Genomic DNA, 11,243 nt, shown 5'->3' with positions numbered 1-11,243 from the left:
ATGATTTTTCTACCAAAAGATGAATTTCAAATTCAAAATAAAAATTTTTTTATCCAAAAACGTAAAAAAACCAAACATGCAATAAAACAAATGGAATTGTCAAACAAAAAAGAGGATTTTTTTAACAAAATAGTTGAATTTTCAGCCAAATAGTAGTATTTTTAGCGAGAAGATTAATTTTCAACAAAAAAATGAATTTTAAACTAAAAAATATTTTTTTTACAATGAACAATCAATTTTAAATCCAAAAAGGTAATCTTCAATAAAAAAAGCTTATTTTAAAACAAGAAAGATACCTTGTCATGCAGAAAACATGCATTTTTAATTGAAAGGGGCGAAATGCGTATTTAAAAAGACGAATGTTAATAAAGCAGTTCTATTTTTTAAACAAAAATTGAACATTTTAACAAAATAGTAAAATTTTCATAAAATTGATTAAAGTTTCAGTCAAATAGTTAAATTTGCAGAAAAAGGGACAAATCATTATTTGTCATGTAAATTATTATTTATTTAATTATAATTAAACAAAAATATAACAGGAGAATTTTCAATCCAAAATAGGTGGATTTTTTTTGGTTCTATTAATTCAGTTCGCATTTAATTGGAAATACTAACTCTGAAAAGTGAACACGAATAGAATAATATATTTTATAATTAGGCCGACTGAAACATCCCGCAAAACGAAATTTAGAATGCTATAAAATTCCCGAATAGTAAAATTTCCGAATAATAAAATTCCCGCATTTGTCAAGCTTCTGAAGAATAAAATTAACGACTGAAAATTGCCGAATTATAAAATATCCGAACTAGAATATTCCAGAATGATCAAATTTTCGAATATAAAGAATTAAAAATCCTTTTTACGAGTAAAGCAATTAATTTTAATATAATTTTAATTGTAATAATTTAATTAATTTCATAAAAAAAAATAATTGTTCAAATTTGGGAATTTTCCAATTCTATAATATTATAAACCGTTCGGAAATTTTTTTATTACAAGAATTTTATTATTCCAGAATTTTCCAAATCGGGAATTTTACAGTGTCGGGAATTTTATTTCTCAGGAATTCTCCAATTTTTTAATATCATACTGTCGGTAATTTCATTATTCGGGATTGATCTAATTCTCTAATATTATCAATTGTTTAGTAATGTTCTTATTTGGGAATTTTTCAATTCGGGAATTTTACTTTATCGGGAGCTTTATTCATCAAGAATGTTCAAATTCGGCAATATTATAAGCGGTCGGGAATTTTCCAATTCATTAATATTAGAAACTGTTCGGAAATTTTATTATTCGGCAATTTTTCAATTCGGGAATTTTATTATTCGGGAATTTTATTATTCGGGAATTTTATTATTCGGGAATTTTAGAGTTCGGGAATTATCTAATTCTGTAATATTATAAACTGCTCGGAAATTATGTTGTTCGGGAATTTTTCAATCCAGGAATGTTATTATTGGGAAATTTTACAGTATCGGAAATTTTATTCTTTGGGAATTTTTAAATTCGGTAATATTATAAACGACGATAAATTTCATTAATCGGGAATTTTCCAATTCGATAATAGTATAAACTGTACGGAAATGTTATTATTCGGGAATTTTTCAATTCAGGAATTTTAAAGGGTCGGAAATTTTATTTCTGTGGAATTTTATATTTAGGTAATATTATAAACTATCATGAATTTCATTATTTGAAAATTTTACAATATCGGTAATAATATAAACTCCACGGAAATTTTATTATATTGAAATTTATCAATTCGTTAATTTTATTATTTGGCAATTTTCCAATTCGGAAATATAACAGTGTCGGGCATTTTATTTCTCGATATTTTTCAGTCGTCCCTCATAATTCAAAGTATTGAATTTATGTAATATTATTTTGAAATTATAATAAATGGAAAATAGTACGAATGGAAAATGTCAAGTTTTTTTGGAAGAAAATGAACTGTCGGCCAAGTTGAAACGGATACATCAGTTTATTTGATTGTTTCCTATTTTCCAGTTTAACCGGAAGTAGAGTGTTTTTCTAGTTCAATACGGGACGTGACAGGCGTGACAATCACAGTAGCAGGTTTCGGCTTTAATCGAATGGTAAGCCGTAGGATCGTGTTTAGGCGGATGATTTATATGGCCCGACACTATCTTCATCCAATTTCGTTGAGTTTACCCCGATTTTTATCCAAGATTTCTATCCCAGATTTTTATTCCAGAATGCTTTTTCGAACCCATTACCCTCTCATTAATTACTTCTATTAAAAGGTCCACCCTAATTTTTTGCTGGCGCGGAACCATTCCGTGATATCTTCCTCAAGACTTGAGATCCCATTTTGCCAGGTTTTAGACATTTTTTATCAGAAAGTAGAAATTCTAAATTATTTTCATTTAAAAAATTGCAAATTTCAATTCAATTTAAAGTTTTTTAAAAATAAAAGCTTTTTAAATTTCTGAAAGATTTATGTGTTTAAATTTTTGATAACAAATTTGGTTAATTTTAAATTTAAGAACAAATATGACTTTTTTTATTTTTCAAAAGTACCATTTTTCAAAAGATTTTGAGATTGATTGAGAAAGGGTTTACATTTGTGTTAAAACTATCTAGAAATAATTTCGATTGGATGAGAATAATTAACAAAAATGTTGTATTACGTTGCAAACACATTAACGAACAAACGTAATTTTTCGTGATTGGCAATTTTTAGCTTATTCAAATCTAGAGTTTTATCCAGAGATTAATGTTTTATTAGGATTAATTAAAAATAGATGCTATTTTGCAATTGTTCAAACAATTTTGATTAAGAAATTCAGAATTTGACAATTTTCAAATAATACGCTAATTTTTTATGTGGAATCAACTAAGAATGTGTTTCCGATGACTCCTTGCTATGATTATTTCTAAATTGACAACAATGATTAGTTATTTAAACAAATTTTTATAAAAAACAAAATTATTATAGCAAAGAGTTATCGGAAAGTAATTATTAGTTGATTTTTGAATATTTTTCAAAAGGTGTGCACGATTTTTATTGCCAAAGTTTAAAAAAGCCTTAAACTTTTTTAGTCCTTTACAAATGAAAGTTCTTTAAGTATCAAAGTATTCCGATTAGAGCAGTAATACAATTGATTTTTTACCATGTTTAGGCTTTCCCATTATAAACGCTTTTTAAATTTCGTTGCTCTATGTTCTCCAATTTAAAACTTTACAATTTTGAGGTTTTAAGTTTTTATTTTTAAGGTTTGATTGAGGAAAATATTTAAAAAGATTTTAAAACATTTCGAATGGTTTCCTACAATTTCAGAAAAAAAATGCAGAAGATTGTAAAACCAAATCTTGCAAGATTACTTAAAAAAAAAAATTCAAATAATTTTAAGAGATATTTAGAAATTTTGAAATGTTTCTAGAGAATAAAAACATTTTACTCAGATTTCTGGGAAATTTTTAAATTATTTTTTATTTAAGAAATTTTTTAAAAAGTTGTAGAAAAATTCCAATAAACTAAAAAGGCATTTGGAAGTTTCTAAAAATTTCGAAAATAATTAAAAATGTAAAATAATTTCAAATAACTTAAAGAAAAATGTAGATTTTTAAAGATTTCTAAATGAAATTTTAAAGCTTTTTAAACATTTTAAAAGGTTTTAAGAGACGAACAAAATATCTCAATATTTAAAGTGATTCATTATTTCGCAAAATTAATTTAAAGAGAATATTTTTAAATATTTTTATATCTTACAAAAGATTTCCACATTGTCAAAATCGAATCCGGATGATTTGAAGATTTCGAAAAATTAATTTAAACAGAATATTTTTAAATATTTAAAAATCTGACAAAAGTTTTCCAAAATGTCAAAATCGAATCAGTGAGATTTTAAAACCAATAAAATATTTAAAAATGTGATATTTTATATTAACATGAAGCAAATAAACCTAGAAATTCAAAAAATAAGTAGGTATTAAAATTTTTTATTTTGTACAATTAGAAATTATTTTTCCCTTCAAATTATAATTTGCCAAATATTTTTGTCCGTTCTTGACTGCAATTTTTTTTTCGTTGAAAATTCGTCATTTTGGTTTGAAATTTCATCTCCTTTGCTAGAAATTTGATCTTTTTTAAATTAAAATTACAACTTATTGGTTCAAAATTAAAATCTTTTTTGGTTGAGTATTCAACTGCTTTGTTTAAAATTCGTTTTTTATTCATTGAACTGTTCTTGATTTAAAATAAAAATATTTTTGGATGAAAATATCATACTATATTTGTATTTTTTTTTGTTGGTTGAAAATTAATTTTCTTTGTTTAACAATTCAACTATTTGGTTGAAGATTACCATTTTGGTTGAAATGTTGATTTGGCAGATCTGATATTTTCAAAAATCTTTGTTAAATTTCTACAGATTTTTAGAAAAGTTATATTTATTTAACTTTGAACACAAACCGAGATACTAAATGCGCGTGTATCGTACGATTGATGATGCTAGTATCAACTCTAACTGTTTGTTGAAAATACGGTAAAATATAAACTGAATCTTTTTAGGTTTTTAAAAAAGAATGCAAATTTCTAACGTTTCGATTGAAAGAAAAAATTAAGAAAATGAATGAAAATTATTTTCAAAAAATGGTTGAATTTTCATAATAACAAAAGATTACAAATGTAATATACACTCATCTCATTATTATTATAAATCTATCAGATTTCATATTTTAAAAATTTTATTTAATGTTTTACAAATTAAAAACTTTGAAATTTCAATAGTAGTTAAGGCCTACATGTAATTATTGGTATGCATACAGAAATCATGCATATTGAATTTCAGAAATTAATAAGTATTTGATATAAGAAAAAGCTCGAAAGAAAACATCGATTAAAAATCATTCTTCAATTATAAAACTAACCTTTTTTTTCGTAACATCAATATTTTCTTAAATAATCAAGATTTAATGTTCAATATCAAATAAAAAATGAAAAAATCATATCGCTGTAAATATATAGGTTTTTTATCAACAAAATGAAATTAAATTTCAGCCCTATTAGAAACCTTTAGCGTTTTCGGTTTGTTTCATGCAAGGTTTCAGAAAAGGTTTAATTTTTTTCAAATCTGTTCTGAAAAACGCGAAAATATAGTACATTTTCGGCTTCAGGTTCGCATTTTTCGGATATTATCAATTCCATTCGATCTAACGTATCATGGATAAAGATAGTCTTTAATAAATATTTCATTCGCTATGTATGTCAAATTGAAAGAAATATAATGAACAATTTTCGCAACACTCTTATTTTTCTCTTATCTGAAAATCTAGCATGTTTTCGAAAAAGCTCGGGACAAAGCATAATTATTTTTTAGTGGTGTAGAAGCAGTTTTTATTATTCCTGAAATAGGCTCTGATAATAATGACTAGCACTAAAGCTCTTGATGAAACTAGTCTCTCGTAAAAGTACTACCTACATGCTTTAGCTTTACAAGGGCTTTAAAGGTGGAGAAAGAATCGAAGATGGAAAAGAGAGTATGTCACGCTATGTGACTCCGCAGTTCTAAAAACGAATTCTTTTTTGTTGAAACTTGATTTTTACCAGATGGAAATACGAAAGTTTGTATTTGGAAGTAGTCCAATATTTGGAGAGGAATAACATTTCAAACCATTGCCAAAAATAAATGCTTTTACACGCTTTAGTAATTATACCTTTTTTTGTTGAGATTATTTATAGAACTAACTTCTCTATTATTTAAAGATTTTTCAATTTTAAATCTTTAAAATTCTCACGAAGCCAGCTTAACGCTTTTTTAAATTGTAATATAAAATTAAATAGAAATGATTTTCATTTGGGTAGCTGCACATTGGTTGAAAATGAAGCTTTTTGCTTGAAAATTCAAAGGTTTAGTTAAAAAATTTATCCTCTCTTGACAGAAGAACCTTAGTTGAAAATTCTTCTTTTTAGTAGAATTAAACTGTTTTTGATTTAAAATAAGAATATTTTTGAGTTTGAGTTGAGCTTTCAAGAGGGATAAATTTTCAACCAAATAGTTGAATAATTTTCAATAAAGAAAAATTTTACTTTAAACTAAACAGTCGCATTTATAACCAAATAGTTGCGTTTTCAAGCAAACGAGAAATTTTCAACAAAATAGTTGTATATGTAATATAAAAATGGTTGAAATTTTAAGCTAAAAACACAAATTTTTTAGAAGACAGTGGAATTATTAATCCAAAAGAACGAATTTTATATTTGAAGTAGTTTAATTTTTATAAAAAAAAATTAAATCTCAATCAAAAATATAATAGTTCAAATTTAAACCGAAAAAGATTTTTATTTGATATAAAGATAGTCGACCTTAACTAAAAGTGATGAATTCTATAAAGAATAAAATCAAATCAAAAATAAAATTCTCAAAGAAAAATGTTGCAGTTGATATTTCAATCAAAAACGCTAATTTTAAATAAAAAACAGTTGAATTCAAACAAAAATGGCGAATTTTCATTAAAGAAAGATTATTCATTCTAAAGTGAAAAATGTCAAGCTTATTTGTTGAAAATGCAAGCCAATAAGATGAATTCTCTACAAAACAATTGAATTTTCTACAAGAAAATATGTAATTTTTAACTAAATAGTGAAATTTTCTAACAAAATAATAGAAATTCCGACAAAAAAGACGATGTTTCATCAAAAACAGTTGAATTAAAAAAAAAGAATTATCGATGCAAATTTTAACATTTGAATTTTCATCTAAAAACGGCGTTAAATTTTTAATCAGAAAGATTAGTTTTCTACCAAGTAGAGACGAATTTACAACAAAATATACCAATTTTCAAACAAATTCTAGAATTTTCAACTAAAAACTATACATTTTTAAACAATAATGGAATAGTAGAATTCGCACTTAAAAAATAAATATTTAACCAATAAAGGATCAATTTTTAACAAAATAATTACATTTTTTAACCTACAAACTGAATATTTAACAAAGTAGCACAAGTTTGAACCAACCAGCTCAGTTGTTTTTAATGAAAAAAGATGAATTCTCAGTGAAAAATATAATAGTGGAATTTTTAGCTAAAAAATACATTAAATTTTTTATCAAAAAGACTTATTATCAGAAAAGCAAAAAACGAAATTTCCGAAAATTCTATGAATCCTTAACTAATAAAATAGATGTTTAACAGAGTTGTTCAACTTTCACCCAAATAGTTGAATTTTCAACCAAAAAGGATGAATTTTCAATACAAAATTAAATAGTTGAATTTTTAACGTTAAATTTTTAGACAAAAAGATCAGTTTTTCGACAAAAAAGACTATTTAAGAAAAAGTATATCAATTTATGGTTAAAATTATTAGATTTTTAACTAAAAACGATCAATTTTTAACCAAATATAGAATAGTTAAATTTTTATGTAAGAAGATTAATTTCCAATTAAAAGAGAAAACTAATTTTCGAAAAAACACTTAAATCTTCAACCAAAGAGTAGAATTTCTTAACAAAAGCGAATATTTCTGAACCAAAAATATAATAATAGATGTTTCAATTAAAAAGAATTAAGCTTCACCGAAAAATAGTTGCATTTACTGATTGGGTTAAATTAATTCAGTTCGCATTCAAGCAAAGAAACGAGAAAAAGATAAAGTTTCTTGAAAACAGTGAGGAAAATAGGAATTCTTTAAAAAATGAGTAAAGAGGGGAATAGGGAGTGAGTGTGAAGTCTGTATCTAGAAGCTTTACTTGTAAAATACATCGGGAAACCCATTTAAGTCCTTCCGAGAATTGATGCCCCGGCGGTTTCTTGATAAGAAGAGCCGCGGGGCCTAAAGGGATGATGTACTCAGTCAAGCGTCACACACAGCAAGAGGGCCGCACTCTCAGCGCATTAGTTGCATCAGGTTGCGTCATGCCTCGAAATCCAACAAAAATAGTTCACGCAGGCCTGACTGTTTACGTTCTATGTGTGATTTTACATTCTACGTTTATCCCCACCCTCTGGTAGTGACAGTGTGACGTAATTTTTTAACGGCTCTTTATACGATAAAAATATTGTTGAAGTTAGTTAAATTAAATTTTCAAATTGAAATTAAAACGAGTTTTGTATGAAATGAGAGAATAAAATTAAATAATTGAATGTGTTAAATGTCGATACTATCGTAGAATATATATTGCGTACAATACATCTGCAGTAATTGTTCTGATTGCTTTATTCAGTTTCAATGGTGTGGCATGATTTTTTGCTGGAATTAATCGATTCGCATGAATGGTCACATACGACTATATCGACATAATATTCTCTAGATTGGAAGAAAAAGGTGGCAAGGAAGAGGGAATTAAGCCACTGCAAGGGGAGAATATTTTATATCCGGAACAGATCCATTGATGCTATAAAACATTCTGAGCAAAAAATGCAAAATGTGAATTATGACTTGAAATGGAACTTATTAAGTTTTCTCATTAATTTTGTCACTATCAGATTCTTTATGAAGTACTTTGCGTTATACTATTAGGAAAAACAGGTAATTAATACCATATATATATATATAAGTGTAATAGTAATCCAAATGAAAATATCATTTTAAGAAGATTGATATTTCAATATTTTACCTGCTACAATAAAATTCTACGTGATTGAAATAGCAATTGATTAAAGTTCGATGATTCCAAACCGATAAACTGCATTCATCTAAAATATATTTCCCTGTATTTAAATATTCTAAAATAATACAAATAAAATGTTTATTTGGGTAAGTTATTCTGCTTTGATTGTAGCAGCGACAAAGCAAAATATACAGAGCTTTGAAATTCAGCAGAAGCGATTATTATATTAGAGTGCTTTGTAAATTTACCTTCGGTAGCTGCCATTCAAAAGCATAACATAGATTCAAAATTAAATAAAACAACATTTTGATTGATAAAGGACAATTTGATATTTATTATAAATTAAAAAAGTTCGCAAAGTTTTCTTATTTCACTGTGGAAAAACAATACGCCTTCATATTCAAAAAACGGTTTTAAAATTTGGAATTGTTTAACTTTGTTTGGCCCTTTATGCATAAATCAGGTATCTGTTCCTTTCACTACTAAGTAATAGAGTTTTTTTACGGTATCACTTTTTTCGTGTCCTGTTTCTGAATAGGATAACTTCGAGCTGCTATTTTCAATGTAAAACATCCTTAAAATAATAATTTGTTTTTACAGTTCTAGATACTAAAAAGTAATTTCTTTCTTTAAATATTAGGTTTCCAGCCACAGTTTAAAATATTGTAAGGGTTTTATTTTGCGATAACTTATAATTTATTTGTTTGTAATTAAACGAATAGAAGTTCCTCTTAAATTTAAGTTTGAAAGGATTTTCATTTGTCACAAAAAAATTTTTTTGTAGGAAATAAGGGATCGTCCATATATTACGTAAGAATTTTTTCTTTTGTTTATATCGCTGTGTCCTTTTCAACTTGATAAAAATATTATTTTCGTCTTTTTTCAAACAACAGAAAAACGTCTTACGTAATATATGGACAATCCCTAATATCCTTTTGCGACAAAGTTTACGTAATCTAGGACACAAATAATTCCGTTTGTATAAAACCATTTTCACGTCGTTCGTAACAAAACATGCAAGAGGATGATGCTTCTGTTTCAAGACAACTTTTTCTCTGAGTGTTTATGTAGAAAAAGAGTACAGTAACAAAAAATAACAAATTTAGGCTTAACCGTATGAAAGAGTAAAAAATGTCGGAAATTTAAAATTTTCAAAACGTTTGCGAGGCTGAAAGAGATTATCGATTGTTATATCTTAAGCTCCACTATCTGCCAGACTGTTATAGAAATGTTTCGGAATCTTTTAGAATCATCTAAAACGGATGCAAATATTTGAATAGTATCAATTCTTGGACATTAGGCATCTTCAAAAAGTTCTAGAATATTTTATATTTCGTCTTGTTAGTTCTTTTGTTTTGATAATAATAAAAATATTTGAGAAGGTGTATTGGAGCGTGATCTAATTTCTGGAAAAAATGTCGATTTTATTTGTCTCTATATATTTCAGTTAGTTCAACTTTTTGTCCTTTGCACATTTTATATTTTTATTGAATCATAAAATTGAGAGATTTCCTATAACAAAAATCTCTCTTAGCCATTTTTTTAAATAACATTTCCTCATAATAATATATAGTCACCGTTTTTTTCTTCTTCTGAATTTGACTTGGCTACATTTTCAAGCACCGACTAATCTGAATTTTGTTGTTGCCAAAACTGGCATACTACAAAAAAACTTTTCTTTCAGATATTTTTTCCTATAATCCCTTTATTTGAGAATTTTTTGATTTCTCTATTTTTTGTTATAAACTATGATTCTAAAAAAAGGCAAAGGAAAATTGTCAACGATTTGCGCAACAATGTCGCGAAAGAGAAATATAAAGATATCTTAAACTTAATGAGATACTTTTGTTCTTATAACTTTGAATTCATAAACAAAAAATTCATTTTCCTACCTAAAAAACCTAAAAATTGGTGTAACGGTGTATTGTTGAAAACCTGATTTACTTTTCTGTAAACTGAAGTTTATATTTAAAATTTTTAATTTTGAAAATCAAATCTAGAATTTAAGAAAAATCATTAAAAACTTTATGTAAATTGAGGAACACTCTCGTCCTTTTAAAAAACTTTTTCTCGGTTAAAATAAAAATTTCAAATTATCTAATAAATTATTGAAATTATAATACATGTTGTATGTTAGTACTTCTCGCTGGAAACTAGTGTTTTCTTATAACAATTTTAATGTCAAATCATGAAATTTCAAAAAAGAATTAAAATGTCTAAATTGTGAGATTGTGTTATTTTTTCACCAGAAATTAGCATTTTTAAACGAAAATGGTAAAGATATGTTTTACACAAAAAATTAGTCTTTTTACGTTCTCATCATTTATGATTGAGAAAGTATTATAATTGTCGGAAAATTGACATCATACTTTTTCAACGGATCTCCACGTTTCGAGACCCCCTGAATCCGAAAATCAGGTTTTCACGATGGCGTCTGTCTGTCCGTCCGTCCGTAAACACGATAACTTTCGAAAAAATGAACGAATCAAATTCATCTTTAGCACACTTTTTTAGGTCCTAAAAGAAAGGACGAGTTCGTGAACCAGCCATTTTTGATAAAAATTCAAAAAGTGAGCGCATTTAACAAATTTTCGAGACAACTTTTTTCTGAATTTGAAAATTCTATGTACGGATATTTATAGTATTAAAAAAAAAAAAACAATTTA

The sequence above is a fragment of the Belonocnema kinseyi genome, chromosome 2, assembly GCF_010883055.1.
Source record: "Belonocnema kinseyi isolate 2016_QV_RU_SX_M_011 chromosome 2, B_treatae_v1, whole genome shotgun sequence".
NCBI lineage: Eukaryota > Metazoa > Arthropoda > Insecta > Hymenoptera > Cynipidae > Belonocnema > Belonocnema kinseyi.
Note: the sequence above shows the minus strand (reverse complement) of the source record.